Source organism: Fundulus heteroclitus, chromosome 23 (assembly GCF_011125445.2).
Source record: "Fundulus heteroclitus isolate FHET01 chromosome 23, MU-UCD_Fhet_4.1, whole genome shotgun sequence".
Classification (NCBI taxonomy): domain Eukaryota; kingdom Metazoa; phylum Chordata; class Actinopteri; order Cyprinodontiformes; family Fundulidae; genus Fundulus; species Fundulus heteroclitus.
Window position 1 is genome coordinate 8,854,011 of NC_046383.1, and position 17,111 is coordinate 8,871,121.

Consider the following 17,111-nt stretch of genomic DNA (forward strand, 5'->3'; position numbering starts at 1 on the left):
TTATTCATGGCAGTACTATGGATGAAATGCAGGAAACATAGGTGAGCCACTACAACATGTTTCAAAAGCTGCTCATCATGCAGAGTGACAAACAATAAAGCTGCAACAAAGACTCTTTTACAAGCAGTAGATGCATTCAGAGACACTTTTATAAACATACATTTGGAAATATTTTCCCAAAGGTCCTCAGCACTAATGTATGCAGATGGAACTTAAATGATCCAGCTAAAGCTGATAAAAGCAACATATCTAATGCTCTAATACTTGCAACATATAAACACAATCATCAAGTAGTCCAGCCTGATTTCCAGAACATCTGTTGCAACGCATGAATGATTTGGGTTATGACTGCTTGGATTACAGTCAGAAGGGGAAATGGAGGAGTGCAGATGTTCACTTTAGGAAACTCTGTCATCCTTTTAAACTGTGGAAATGGTAGAGCAGAAACAAAATATGCAAAACATATTGTCATCAAGACATCATTGTGCACCAATGTTAATATAGAAGAGGCTTATTTGGAAGGCAGTATTTGTTGCCTGTTTTGTACCAGGTATCAAGCGCACTGCTGTAAAAAAAGGTTCTTGCCCTCATATATTTGATTCAGCTATTTTGTTACTCTAAAATATTTTAGGTCATCAAAACAATTTCAAAATTAGACAAGGCTTACAAAGAGTAGTTTCCAAGCGATGGTTTCACATGTTAAGAAAAATAAGCTATCAAACCAATCTGGCTTTCTGTGACAAAGTAATTGCAACCTAAACCTAGTAATTTATTTTTCTAATCTTGGGGACAACAACTGCTGTCAAGCCTCTTTGTAGCTATGGAGCAGTTTTGACGTTTTACCTTTTTGCAGAGAGCTCTTTTAATTTAGTCACAACAAAAGGTTTTTGAGCATGTACACAGTTTTCATGAGATTTAAGGTAAGACTTTGACTAGGCCTGTCCAAAACCTAAATGTTGCTTGGTTTTGGCCTTCAGACTAAAGCTTAGACATTCTCCTTCAGGATTTTCTGAGAGCAGGACTCATGGTTCCATCAACTACAGCCTGAGGCCTCATGTACGAAGCATGTGTACGCACCAAAAAAAAAAAAAAAAATCCACAAAGTGCCAAAGCTCTCCCGAATAAACTGAAATATAACTCCATTCAGTTTGAACAATCCAAATATTTGTTCCTGAGTTGGAGCTTTTATGGTTTAAATCTATTCTGAGAGACTTATTCACATTTAATCTTATACAATAATGTAACACAGCATTACAATGATGGAAACAACCTCAATCATATGTGAACTGTAAATATTCCTCCTTTCTGTCACATGTAAATGCAATGCACATCAGTCTGTGCGCTGAGGAGCATAAAACACAAGTACATAATCTAAAGGGGCTAATTCTTTCTCACTGAATAAGAAAACTGGGTCAGATCAGCAGACAATTTCCTAAGTGTGATGATTCCTAAGGTGGAGACAATCACATATATCCATACACAGCTGCGTAAAGTTGCACAGTTATGAAGTTATGAAGCGATGGCAGCTTTGACACTGCTATCGGACATCGGCGATTGAAGAATATGGAGGAAGCTTGTGTTTAGAGATCCTACTGACCTGCTGGCACATGATGATGAGAGGCTTATTAGCTGGTTTAGATGCCCAGGGCAATTATTTTTATAACTGGCCCCAGCATTACGGAGGGAAACGGGGAGGAACTGTGCATTGCCGGTGCCGTTTCAGGTTCAAACGCAGCTGCGGTCTTTGCAACCCGAGGCCTTCAGAGGAAGCTGACTGACAGGTCGGGTATTTCACCGTTATCCCTGAGCCGTCCGAAGCCTCCCCCCTTGGGACGACCTCATCCATATGTTTTTCAGATAAGCAAACGTCACCGATGATCATTTGCGGCAAGGAACACATTTCCAAACGTAATTAGAGCTAAGACTGCACTCATATTGCCATATTCCTGCTCAGCTCAGGGTTTTGCCATACCATTATAATAATTCCAATTATTTTCATTAAAATAGTAGTGTTGGGAACAAAGTAAGAGGAGGCTCAGTGTGTCACTGGACACCCGGAAGGCACTCACCACAGTTCACCAAGGCTCACCAAGGTTGAATATGTATTTGGGGGCAGAGACTGGGCAACGTAAGATACATGTGATCTGCCGTACATCCGGATTTATCAAGGCAAGGTGTGCGGTGACATGTCTACACACGGTTTCGTACATCCAATTTTTTTCCGTGAGCCGCAGGTTTCAGTATTGTTCCCTACCACCAACGTTTAGTATGGGAGCTGCACGTTGTTTCGTCCATGAGGCTCCTGGAGCAGCAATTTCCCGACCCCAGTGTTTGACCGTCAGCACGATGTAAAACGCATGCTTTATGCCAGACGTAAGAGAATGCACACGTTCTGAAAAGCTCCACTTTGTCTCATCTGTCCATAGGATGCTTTCCCATAAATCCAGTGACTCATCAACATGTTTCTTTTCTTTGTGCCAAATGTTAGAACTGCTTTTCTTTTCTTTTCTTTTTGTTAAGCAGTTGTTTTCACCTTGAAACTCCCAGTGGATTTTATTTTTGCTTTGGTCTCTTTCTTGTTGTTGAATAATGAACACAGATGTTAGCTGAGGCATATTAGGGTCTGCAGTTTGGGTTCTTTTGTGATCTTCTGTTTGTTAATTTCCATTTCAGAGGGATGTGGCTAATAAGGCTATATTTGTTGCATAAATGTGGGTTTCAAAGTTACTTATCAGCTTTCAAAAACAATGGTAGCTTTTTAATTTGTGTTTTTTTATATTCAACAATTTCAGGTTTTATGGTTTAAAAATATATTTGCTCTTCAAATTAGGATTTTGTGTTCTGTTAGTTATCTTATTTATTGATTTGGTAAATGTGAAAACCTTACCTGCTGCTCTTTCAGGTAAAACTGGTGGAAGTAAAATAAAAAAAAGATGTGTGTGTGTGTGTGTTAGGGATATTATTTGACATATGTGAATTTGTTCAACTCAATAATAACAAAAGGACATTGAACAAGAGAAAACCAGACAGAGCCTGAGAAAAATGCAGACGGTTTATGTCACTCCGGCTGTCAGAGAGTGAATGTGACAAAGAGAGGCATTGATTTGAAGTGAAAGCTGCTTGGAAAAACCTACAGAGGGCATCAGAATTTATTGAAAGGCATAGAAAAGAGAGTTGAGCATGAGAGCCAAGGAAACAGAAGACTTGAAAAGGCAGACATGGAGAAAAGTGATGAAAGGCAGCATTAAATAATAGCAATAAGTCAGAGTATATATCTATTTGTTACTGTCATCTCAGACACTTTTAGATCCACAGCTTTTATAGCATATTGAGAAATGTTAGAGCTCCAATTATTGATGGGCTTTCATATATTACTGTAAATACTTCTTTAAAAGTGTGCTATACAAGTAGTGTATCCATGTTATAGATCCCAATCCTTTTATTTTTGCAAAGTACTTTAGAGTCTTGCCTCCAGAAAAAATCCCGATATGGATTCCTAAAATACTGATAGCGATTTATATTGATAACGATGCAAATTCACCCAATCACATTGAGGGTAAGATGTGGTTTAATGCTTTGCGCAAAACATTGTGACCTTTTTCACAAACCTTCTCTCGGTTTGATAGCTTGCACTCTCTGTCCTTGGAGGCAGAGCAGTAGGATGGTTGCGGTGAAGTCCATGCAAAAACATTTTGGCAGCTGTGAGAGTCCAGTTCACAAATGGGAATCCAATAGGAAACACCGAATTACACATTTAATCTTAGAATGAACTGTGATGACAGTGAGAGCTGTGTTGGATGGGTGTAGGCTCTGCAGCTAAGGCTGTCTGCTGTCAGAAAGGCAGGGAAAAAAACAACAACATCAGACACAAGACTGATGCTCCAAACATGGTGCAGACATGGAGTCAGAGCATAAAAATGCAAAAAAAAAAGCACGACGGGGGCATTTTTTCCAGTGTGTGTTCCTTAATACTTCTGTTTAAGGCTTAAGGGATAATCCCCTAGCAACTTTTTATTTTTATTTTCTCCTGACAAGTTCAATTTCAAATCCAGTCACTTACAGAGCTGACTAGTTAGGGAACTGTGAGGTGAATTCTCTACAGAGCAATAAAGATTGTCTTTTGAAAGGGATTATATTAGAGATGTTCCAATCCTGGATTATGTTTTTTTTTCTTTTTTGCTGATCCAATATTTTTTTAATCCAGAACGCTTTCACTTCGACATTTAATGCTTCTTTAGGTCCTTGTGATGTGATAAACTGATATAAACCACACAGACTATGTAGTTTTTCAGTTGCATTTATTTCTCATAAATAAACAGGGTTTGTTTTTAATTATTATTATTTACAAGATTGATCATTGCATAAGTAGAACTGTAAAGATAACATTTTAGGTGTATTTATGGGAAGCCTAAAGATTGTATTCTTAGGTTTCAAAATCAGAATACAATTCAAAATCACCACTTGTTTTAAATATCTAATCAGTGAAAAACATTCCAGTCCAGCTTTGACAGCTTTAAATGTTGCCTAATCTATAATTTGTGCTAATTCTAAGGTAGTCTTCATTCCACAAAGCAATTATAATGTTACAGTTTTGTATTTTTTCAATAGAACAAGAATTTCATAAACATCACACTTTGTTTTAAAGAATATCTATGCAGAGTATAATTCTTCAGTTTTGATAATTTAAACTAGAAATGGTCAAATAAAGTCCCATCTCATGGAAAAAAAAATACTGACCTAGGACTTGATTATGGGCCATTAGGAAGCCACAAAGCAGATGCCAACATCAGCGTTGTCATATTTTGTCTGTCGTTCTGTCCCCATTTATTTTCTCAACCAAGTCCTCAGCATCCTGACACAAACAATTTAAAAGCACTGGGTGTTTCTTTAAAGCTTTTGCAACTGAATGTTGGATCTGCGGCTCCATCTGTTGCTTTGTCCAGGAATTATGCCATTATTGACTGTATTACCAATAATAGATTGGATTACCCTAATGACTTCAAAATACTCTGAGGTGAAAAGACTTTAGATTAATTACAATTTCTTTTAGCTATTTAGATACAAAACAAAGTTCGTTGTGTTGGGTCAAAATGTACTGAAAATGTATCAATTGCAATTATATATTTCCAAAATATGCCATTCATTAATATCTAGTTTGCCAGTCATATATTTGGACAATCACTTGACAAGATGCTGGTGCCTAATTAAGATGAAAGTGGCCAAGAATTCAAGGACAAAGTTGTTTCTCAATGGCAAAAAAATAAATCAACAATGATGTTTTGTATTGCAGTCCAAATCTGTATGATTTGATGCTTCTGACAACTTCCTCCTGAAAGTCAAAGTCTGCCCCAGTAATGTTTGGTATGTTTGAACTTGGACTGCGTTTAGTTTGTAGACCTGGGGAATAAGCAAACAACTCTGATTGAACGTAGTGGGATTTCTGTGTTTATTTACTTCAACCTTCCAATGCTGCCTTGTTTTTTTTCTTCTGTTGACTCCTTAATCTTCTTATTTTCAGCAGCATTAAAACCGATCCAGCCTTACACACCTCTGCCTCTTCTCAGCGCAATCTTTATGAAATGACTGAAATAATTCACACTTCATTGCTTCCACTGTTGGTGACGACTTGGCTTTTTCTGCCACGAATACAAAGCACACCACAAACCGTTACTTCAATTCTTAAACAAATTAAAGGAATGTAATCACTGCTACTTTTATCGTGCAATTAACATGTTTTTTGTGTAAACGTATACCGCACTGAAATACACTGCTGATTTTAACGTGTCAGATCTGATGGTTGATTCTAATTATTTATTCATGCTACAGGCAAATATGGCTTCCGGGTGTTATTTTCCTCAAATATGTGTGTATGCATAATTTATTTGTGTATGTTTGTATCAGGATGATCATGTATCTGGATCATCATATATCTTTTGGTCATCATAATGGGTTCATAGAAATAGGATCTTGATGCCTAAATGTTTTTTATGTCACAGTATAGGTTTCCCCGGGTCCTCTTTACATGAGGCTGTAAAAGCAGAGCTGATTCAATGATCTTCACAGGCAGCGATTGCTCTGCATAGAGATAAAATAAACTGGTTTCCTCCAGTTATCATTGGGTGAAAAGAGATCCAGTTCTGCTTAAAAAAACAATAAATATAGATTCATCATACAGTGAGAGATGTATTTCTGTCACTTTTTTTCTGGGCAGTTTCATAACTAAGGCTTGCAGCTACCGAAAGTCAAACGTTCAGGTACTCAGAAATTTGGAAATCCCTTTTTAGAAATTTAAATAAATATTTGCAACACAGAATTATCAGCTTATCGTGCACCTAACAATACGTGCACTCAGTGGCTGGTAATGCGCGAGTACTGACTGCAGTACCGCAGCATGGCATGGAGGCCATGTGGTTCTGATGTGGTGTTAAGGTTACCCAGGTTGCTTTCATATTGGCTGTGGGGTTGTCTGCGTTGTTTGGTCTGGCATCCCTCATCTTTCTCTGGTAGGGTAGTGCACTGGCCAGTAAAACTCGTAAACACGGCAGGATTTTAAAATAGTCTACCGACTTTTAGTGAAAGTTTGTGGGCTAATTTTAACAGAGAAAAAACATAAAAAGAAAAGACGTCGGAGGTCATGACCAATCTGAGTGGTCCTGACCTCCCACTGAGCGGACCAGGTCGCTCTTGACACACCACGCACGGCAGGATATTCTCTTCAGATTATTTTAAGAGACACGGCGATAGTAGGCGCCTCTCGGAAGGGGGAGATCAGGGCGAAAATTGTGCTAAAGATCCTGCCGTGTGAAAACTTTTGGATAATTCCAAATAAAATACAAACTGTACTTTTATCTAAAGAGAGTAGTTTGGACCTCTGAGCAGGAATTGAGTTATTATTCGCTCTTATGCGCTGTAGTTCAAGAGAGGGTTGTAGCCAGGGATGTGACAGTTGTGGTCCACGTCCTACATGTGGTTTTGTGGGTTTTGGCTCTGGAAATATATACTCCAGCTGGAGTCCAGGCCAGTCCTGCTGGAACTCTTGAATAGACTGTTTTATAATGTTTACAGGGCTACTGGTATCGTTTTTAGCTGTGCTCCCTTTTCTACCACTCTTTATCTTCCACTCAACTTTCCTTATATTGGCTTTTAACCAGCAGGCTTAAGCCGGGCATACACTGTACGAGTTTTTGCCATTTTCTGGCCGATTCTTCTGTCGTGCGAAAATTTTTCGGATCGGGCCGAGTTTGAGCTTGATCATGCGTCCTGCGTCGTGTACTATGGGGGGGTAACGAGGGATGATTCGCCTCTCACGACCAACTCCCGATCAGGAATCGGACGGTCGGTTGAAAAAATCAAACATGTTTGAAATTCAGTCGGCCCCCGTGAGTGATCGTGAGCGTGTCCTGCTGTTGAAGTGGAATTACGACCGTCTATGAGCCGACTTCCCCCAACCTTTGCGCATGCGCAAACAAGGAAATTCTTCTTCATCTTCTCAACAACGATACGTGTGACATGGAGTCAACCTACGGAGGAGCAACTCCTATGATTGCCAAGGCAGCGCGTTTCGTTCTAGTGAGCCTCATATTTAACAGTGAGCATCGACACTTCCGCCTTTTTCTTCTTCTACTGTTGACATTTGGCTTCCGGGTAGACGAGTCCGAGTAGCGCCATCTCCCTACGGCGCTGAGTCCGACATGTGGTTTTTGAACATACAGTGTGAGCAGTCAGGTCGCATCAGAGCGTCGGGCCACATAGTGTAATAACAGATATCGTGAGCAGTGAACTTTCAAACCTTGCAGTTTCGTCATACAGTTTGAGCTGTACATGAGTACCATGATTGAAAATATCATACAGTGTATACCTGGCTTTAACATCTAGCTTCTTCAAAAAAGACCTTTGTGACTTACCCTACAAATAATTTTTGAAAAGTCACAAGAACATAAACCTTTTGACTACCGAAACATATAGTTGTGATATTTTTATTTAAACTCAATTGTTCTCCATCATGTCATGTCTTTATTTTCCACAGCAGAATGCATTCAATTTGAACTCTTGGCTTTTCTGTGGTTGTTATGCTGTTGTGCTCTTAAACTTGTGCTGCTTGCTCTCTTTCAATGTTGCTCCACATAAGTGCATAAGCCACATTCCCAAAATGTGAAAAAACAAATATAGCACCTCATTATTTATGCATGCATGCAGGCTGCAGGCTAATGGAGTCTGCCTTCACCTCCAATAAAACTCAGACACCTTTTTTAAACTAAAACTCACCAAACTAAACGTCCCACGTGTTTGCGTTTCTACTTTCTTTGACTACTGGTTCATGATGAAACTGTTCTCTATTGAGTTGTTATGTTTAATGTCTTTTTACTCTTGTTTACAGTGTAATTTTACTTGTATGAGGGGCAAAAACTGCAAATGTTTTGTTTTTAAATTAGTGATTGGGGTTTCTTATAGTTTTATTTTATTCATGGATTCCTCCCGTTATTGTTTCAAGTTGAGCTGATTATTAAATAAGCGTATTTTTTCCTTTACTGCAGATGCTGTGAAAATGTCAACTGAAAACTCAGCATTTTAAAAAGCCGTATAGGGAAGGGTGGAATGGAATAACCCTCTGCAGTTTTGTCCTGATAACCTATATTTGCTTCCTGTGCGCCATTGAAATATTTTGATTTTTTTTTGTAGTCATTTAATAGTCTTTAACTTTAAACATGTTTTTGATAAATCTTAATTTACAACATCATAACATCATTCTTTTGAAGTTTTCAAGTAGCTGCTTTGTTTTGTTTTTGTTGTGTTTTCATTAATGAACATATCATGTGGTCATAAAAGGTGTAAACAATTTTTATTGCATTTGCCATTTCCTGTTAACTTTAATATTGTAGTTTTTTAGAGATGCAATGATTAGAATATTGTGACCAATTACTAATGTCCAGTTTTGTAAAACCTTCACCTGCTGCTTAAGACAATTTCCCTTCAGAATTATAATGTAAGATTAAAAAAAAACAGCAAATAAATAATTTTCTAGCCTTTATGGTCGAAGCAGGTATAATGTATTTGCATTAGGAGCAGAGAAAAGTTCACACCTTGTGTGAGAGAGTATTCACTTCAGTTCAATTCAATTTTATTTATATAGCACCAATTCAGAACAGACGTCATCTCAAGGCCCTTTACGAAGTCAAATTCAATCAAATCATACAGATTGGTCAAAACGTTCCTCTCTAAGGAAACCCAGCAGGTTGCATCAAGTCTCTCCAAGCAGCATTCACTCCTCCTGAAAGAGCGTAGAGCCACAGTGGACAGTCGTCTGCATTGTTGATGGCTTTGCAGCAATCCCTCATACTGAGCATGCATGAAGCGACAGTGGAGAGGAAAACTCTTTTTTAACAGGGAGGAGAACCTCCAGCAGAACCAGAACCAGGCTCGGTGTGAACGCTCATCTGCCTCGACCCACTGGGGCTTAGAGAAGACAGAGCAGAGACACAGAAAGCTCAGAAGCACACATTGATCCAGGAGTACTTTCTATAGTATATGGTAATAGGGGATGATCTGTCTCCCCTGGGTGGTGCCACAGGTAACAGAACACCAGACCAGGTGTACCTACTATGAAGAGAAAAAAGACAGAGAACAAAAAGGTAAAAGTTGAAATGACGACAACAACAATTCAAATTGGAGAACAGTAGGAGAACTCAGCAGAGTGATAAAAATGCACCCTGATGTCCTCCTGCAGCCTACGTCTATAGCAGCATAACTGCAGAGATAGCTCAGGGTAACCTAAGCCACTCTAATTATAAGCTTTGTAGTTGCTGTAAATAAAAAAAAAGTTAATTCTATTTCAAAATAACGACAAAATGAAATAAGTTGAAATTTTAAAAAAATGATTCAGCAATATATTAACAACTAGTGCACTTAGTTCAACTAGCATAACCAAAACAGTAGTCTTATTGTGTCTTCTCTAGAATGTAGACCCACTGTAACTGAAAGTTTTCTTTGCCAAATCTTTCATGTTTTATAATACAGGATAACACCAGCCACTTTACTGCAATATCTTCAGCCTTCCTGTATCTGCTAAAAGCTCTTTTTCAAATGGCTTCATGCACTTTTCGTGTTTCCTCTAATGTAATTTTACACACCTTACTAATACTGAGTATATTTTGTCTTCCATTAGTAACAGTATCTAGATCAAAGAGTGTTGATAAAACCTTGTAGCACTTATCACAGGGCATTCACTGACTGGAAAAATATCTGATTTCTAACTTCCTGACTGACAAGCCAGGAAGTTAATAATTGGATAATTTTTCCAATGCATTTCTGGTGTTTTTGTATCAAATGCTGTCACAGCTGGAAATGCAAGCTGCTGGGACGCAAGGAGACCTGCTTCTAAATTTTATCAAGTGAGAATATGAATAAATGTTCAGATATAAATGAAAGAAGTAGCACCTCCTAAGCGGTAAGGAGTAAATTGCTCTTAAACAATTTGCTGCCATTGCACACTGTCTAATCTTCTGATGATATAAACGTTTTACTTTTAGCCTGAGTGGACTATTTTCACAAGTAGTCTCAACAGAATTCTGCAGACAGTTGCATTTTCACATTGAATTACTCCAAGACATTTTTGAAATGTTTCAGAAGTGGACATATAGAAATAGACTTGCAGCATTTTTTGAGTGTTCTGTGAATTAAACTGCAGCCTTTTGACTGATATGAGTAGCTTTCATCATTGCATAATTTGTTTTCGCTTTTCTTTGACTTCCATGTGAGATATCGTCTTTTCATATCTAATGTTTAAAAGTTTGTAACAGGGTTTGTGTAGCTTTGGCTCAATTATTTCATCCTGTCCACGGGACAAATATGACCCAGCTGTTTGAACTTGGCTGAGAAAACAAGTCTTCCTATTTTACAGAAACAATTATTCATGTATTCTGCAGTATTTTAACATCTATTGTAAGAAAATAAATTTAGCACTGACTATGTTGTTTCTTTCAGGGCTGAACTGGGAACCTAAATGTTTGGGAACTGAAATGTCAAGGACTGTCTCATAAGCTGACTTTTGTTAAAATATAGCATAAAAAGTTGGATGTGGGTGTGGTGGAGAGTTCTGATCTTGTTAACAGCGCAAATTCTGATTAACAAGCCAGACAGCGGCTGGTGATCTTATTGCCGTCCCAAAAAACGCATCTGTCTGCTCACTCAAAATTGCATTTCCTATTTAGTTGATGTTTTAATTCTAAATACACATGAGTAGTTTATTATCTGTTTAGATAATTTTCTGAAGGCAAGCTAAATGTAAACTCTAATGCAAAGTTAGCCAAGAAGAACAAGGTGTAGTTTTCCCGATAGTTGTAGGAAGTCCTATTGTAAGGTTGATGACCCGCGTCATCATATTGAAGCAAGTTTTGTGAGCACTGTGCTTCATTCACATAGCCAATTTTTCACGGTGATGTGATCTGAACAGCAATCCATTTACTTCACTCCATTTGTAAGGAGATGTTCCCCGGGGTGAGTAGAGTCAAGATTCACTTTGATTTTTTGACAAGCTTCTCACATTAGACCAAAAGCTAAACAGAGCAGAATGGATCTGCCAAGGCTGAAAGAGAACTGCTGTGGGAAGATTCTGAAGGGAAACATTTTTAAAACTGGGCAAACACAACATATAATATTTCATAAGTATTACATTTAAATTTTACCACTGTTAAAATGAAATATTGACATTTAAATAAATCAGTTGTACTACTTTTAATTAGTAATCTTTATTTACCAATTGTAGTGGTAATTAGGAAGTAGTAACCACTTGCCATTTTTATTTATGAACTAAAATGTTAAAATGTGTTGGGAAGGAGCCTTCTCTGCTAGGTATGAAGTTATTGCGACAGTTATTGTAGTATGCTTCTGCAGTGTTGTAACCATCCATTTCAGCTTGTAGCATCACAGAGGCCTAGGAAATACAGATAATTACTTTAAAATGCACAAACTATATTCCTATTTCTTTATAGCACAGAGAAACTATGCTTCATGGAAAACCCATTTCTTTCTAAAATATATTGTTATATCTGACATCTTTTTAGACACTTCAACTCACTGAAAATAGCAATCTTTGTGTCTTCATACAATGCAGTCAGCGATCTGCTAAAAATTGACCGGCTCTTGTCACCAGTAGATTTAGTGGTGCTTTTCTAGCCATTTACAATAACAGACTGCATTCTTAAGTGTTTGACTTAAATCAAAGAGATCACCACTGCTTCTGTCACATAAGTAGACGTTGCTTTTGATTGATATGTGTTTGTGTTAGCTTTCAGAGGAGTGGGCTGTTTTAAGTGGGAGTATAAAAAGAAAATATGATTTGATGCCCTGAATCTGAATCACTTAAGTCTGCAGAACCCGCAAGTTTACATCTAGTCATTCTGGCAGTCACAGCCTCAGAGTCATCGTGCTAATTTGATGTTTTATTTCCAAAGCTTTAAAATAGTGATATTTTTTTCAATGAAAGCTCTATGATGTAAAGCATATAACGTAAAAGCATTAAACCAACTCTGGTGACGTGGTTCTTACTACACTTTTATTGTTTATTTTTTTTTTTTTACTTCAGAGTGGGTGTTTTCTTTACATGTGTTGAGCCATACAGGACAAAAATTTCCTTTCTTCAAATATTGCCATCAATACCTAAGTCCTTCTAAGCTATGAGTTATCCGTGGACACAAACCTAATGTGCTTTTGTGCATATCTGGTCCCTTTGGCCCTATACTTTCTATATTTATTTTTTTTAGCAAGATGCTTCAAGAGGCCAGAAGTCAAGCACTGAGCTCTGCCCTATTTATTTTTCATAAATGTCAGAGCTGCCTAGATAATGCAGTCCCAGAAAATACAGTAGAGCCAAGAAAAAAGGCTTGTGTTGTTTGGGGTTTTTCATAGAATACGAATTACAATGAGCCTGAGAGGAGGTTTGGCTTATAAGATTTAGATGGTATTCCAGTTACTCCTATTGCTGGTTTTAATGCGTGAGAACAACACATGCTGGGATCCTAGGGTGAAATCCTAGCAGGTGATAAAAAAGGCTTCCTTCAGAGCTGTTTTTATTTAGACATATTTGAGCAAAAGGCTGTAACCGGGAGAGTTAGTGTTTGACAGGTTCACTTTATTATCTAATTCTTTCAATTCTAGAAAATTCATAATGAATTAAACAAAACAGAAGGTTTAACTTTAGACTTTTTATTTTTAAAGAACATCCTTAAATTGGGCATGACTTTGTCTGGTGAGATAAGCAAATAATAATCCCCAGCCACCTTTAAGTTGTTTGTGCTGCAGGATCTTGGACATCCTTTAGCAACAATAAACGTCAACGGAAGCAAAACAAACAGGTTGTAAGGACTGTAGAAAAATATGTCATACACCCAGGGTTTGCAAACAACGCTCAAGCTGGCAAACACTTCTCAGCCTGTTATTTACTGCTAAAGTTAAGTGCATTGTCACTGCTTTTCAATGAATGAAGTCCCTATGTCAAAATCTAAAATAAAGAACATTCTTTAAAACCCAAATTGTGATCTCTGAAACTTGTAATTTATTTGTAAAAAAAAAAAAAAAAAAAAAAAAGCCTTTTATATTCTTTTCCACTCAGACATTAACTTGGTTTTGTTAGCTGAATGTATAGTTGCACCCCAGTAGCTTTTACAAATGCATCCTCCAAATCATTTGATGACTGAGTCTCAAGCCTCAAGTCCACGATAACTGAAATAATTATTTTCTCATCAAATTCATGACATCTAGGTCTGCTCTAACTCCGCATCTCTGTGGCTTAGGATTTCAAACCTGTACTGTTAGTCCTTAGGCCTAAATAATTTAATGACCTTTCATTCATATAATATTTACTACGTTATCTTTTAAGCATGTAACATGTAATTTGCCATTCAGAGATCTCCTAAAGACTGCTAGATATTTTGAAAATTGTTCAAATATAATATTTACCCTATTAGAAATATAAGTATTAATGCTTCAAAAATCATAAAAAAATGAATAAAACCCTCACCACTCTTTCACTATACATAGATTACACTAGTTTTTTTTTCCTTCTTCTCACTCTGAGCTGGATAATTTGTGCTAAAATTAGTAAACTATTTTGTAAATCCACATTTAAAACCTTTTTAAAACCTTTTGAAATTTAAGGTATAAATTACAACATAAAACAGTGTAGTAAATTAAAAAAATGCGTTAAACTAAGTACAAACTCCAGTTGTCAATTCTGAAAGGCAGGACTTGAAGCAGTTAACAGAAAGGCTTAGGGTATTGCAGCAAAGTTTCTCTGTTTTATATTTTTAAGCTTTCAACATGTCTGTCAAGAAACAGTGAATTGGGAAATGTTTGAGTTCATGTGAGAGACTACATTCTCCAAGGAATACACATGATGGCCAGTGTTTACAGTTATTGATACTCCCCAATACAGGGTTTCCCTAGAAAACTGACTCACCGAGGCAGTAGTTTAGTTTTAAAGAGCCTATGTAAATCTACTTTTTGAGCTTTTAACCATGACCAAATCAATGTAGATCGGTCATTATCTACCCCCTCCAGGAAGTACCTATCTTGACCGCGCCGTCCCGCCCAGTAAACAACACCTACAGCAAGCAGTGATGTGAAACAGATCCATCATTTCTGCTCACAGTTGAGACGACTTTTAGCACCTAATCTGCACAGTGACAGCAACTGCTCTTTTTTGGTTTGGCTTTTATGCCTAAATCTGCCTTTTGAAGGCTTAAAAAGCGTGATATATAACCATTAAAGGCATTTGCTTCCACTGCGTGAAAAACAAAACAGATCAGTAATGAACCGGTTTAAGGGTTGGTGGACTAGTTTGTTGTTTTGTTGCTTCACTATTTATCGTTTAACCACAGAACGGAACGTTACGTAGGGAGTTCAGGCCAACAGTAGGGAGTTCAGGCCAACAGGTCTGGGGTCTCATTTATAATCCATACAAAAAGTGTATGTACGGCAAAAAAAAGAAAATGGCGTATGCCAAAAAATATTACGATTTTATAAAACCTTGCGCACCCACACCAGCCCGCAATCTCCCTTTATAGATCACAGCTGCACTTGAATGTTTGGGTCCCTGGTTCCGCCTCAGGTCCAGCCCTCTACGCGCCCAGATTCCACCATAAATGGTCGATGCAAAGCACCTGATGAATGTTAAAAATGGGTCAGTTGATCCTTTTTTTCATCATAGTGACATGGTAGCTATGGAGAAAAGAAACTTTGTGAAAAAGTCAGAGAAGTTGATTAAATGTGAAAATCAGAGGTAAAAGCACATATGACGCCCACTTTAAAACACGTTGTTAATAAGTTGTTAAAAAGTAAATAACGCCGTGCTCCATCTGTTATTTAAGACTTAGTTGCAAAGTCAGTCATCACACTGTAATCAGACACTCAGATCCCATCTCAGCTTCACACACACACACACACACACACACACACGATCCCTGTGAGAGAAAGTAAACTATTTCAGTATTATCGCTCTGTTTGTACGACCCCAAGCTGGCCGCGAGGCATGCGGTTCTGCGCTGTTCTAAATGTAGTAATTTGGTGTCATTTGAGGAATGCCCTATTCACTGTTTTGTTTTTCTAAAATCTGTCCTTTCACACCTGGTGCGACATCACCTCTGCTCCTAATATAGTGAATTTATATGTGTTCATGGTAAAAGGGCAAGACAAAATGTTTTGAAATGTTGCCATTATAGTTCTTAAGAAGAAGTCAGGATCAACTAAACTGGGATTCAGCTGGTCAGAGCTTTATAAAAACTAAAGATACAAAAATATGATATTTGTGGACAGAACATTTGGCACAAATCTCTGATTGGTGCATCTACATTTTTTTCTGATGTATTTATCTGCCAGTCTTGTACAACTTATTGCCATTCCAAAAAGAAAGTTTCAATTCCTTAAATTTCATGATTTAGTTTGATTATCACAAACTTTTATGGTTTGGCTTTGTCTTTATATAAAAAAACAGCATGGTGTTTTGTTGCTTTTCACACTTGAAGGTTAACAATAAATCTTTTTAGAGCCTGGTAAAGGCCTCTTTAAATCATTTATATGTTAAAGTTAGACCGACTGGAAGTCTCCTTTCTTTTTGCAATGCCTGTACTTGCAAACAAAAACATTTCCAGTCACAGATTCAGGCTACGCGGTGGATTGTGTGGCAACGTCAGATCTGAGCTGCCTGAGTGCTTTCTCATTTTATGTAAGCCTTTGACAAAGTGCTCTGGCCTTTTTGGAAATGAGGGAGAAACGGATGTAGTCTTCTCTAATAATACACTCATCAAAAGAAATATTGTGAAAGGCAAGGAGAAAGAAGACTCAAAGAGGAAAACTATTCAGAAAACGAGGAGACGGATAAATATTAAGAGTAGCAAGTATGCATGAAATACACATCTGCTGTGCGTCTGACAGAAGACTATGCATTTGCACAGTTAATTCAGTTTACCAATGTAGGGCCAGTTCATTACAAATGGTGGTTGCACAACGTAACACAGCCCATACTTTCCCAAAATTCTCTCAGAACCTATCAGGTACTTTTCCAAGTTCCCTTGGAACTCATCAGGTACTTCATCCATAAACCTTCCTGGAAGTTAAAATAGATATTTTCCAAAACTTTCTCAGATCTTTACAAGTATTTTTAGTTACCTAACTTTCAAATTCCTTAAATTTCTGGATGGGCAAATTGTGTCTTCACCATGTAAGGAATGCATGACTTCCATTTTGACAGTACCTACAGTAGTAAGGGGGGGGGGGGGGGGGGGGGGTAATATACCTGGTGACGTCAGGGAATGCTCCAGTTAATTTACTGGAAAATAAATTAATTGTCACTTCATGATACAGCCTGACAACTGCATGTATCCAGTAAATTCCAGAAAATTCACAAGTTAGTTCCAGGAAAGTATCTGGTATGTATCAGAAAGGTAACTAGTTAGTGTCATAAAGTACTAGTGTGAGTTTATCATTTTGTGCCACACAAATGTTATCTCATGCTATTTTAAATTGATAAATAAAATAATATTTCATTTTACTGTCCCACAGAGGGGACATTTGTCTCTGCGTTTAACCAATCCCTTAGGGAGCAGTGGCAACGTTTGCGG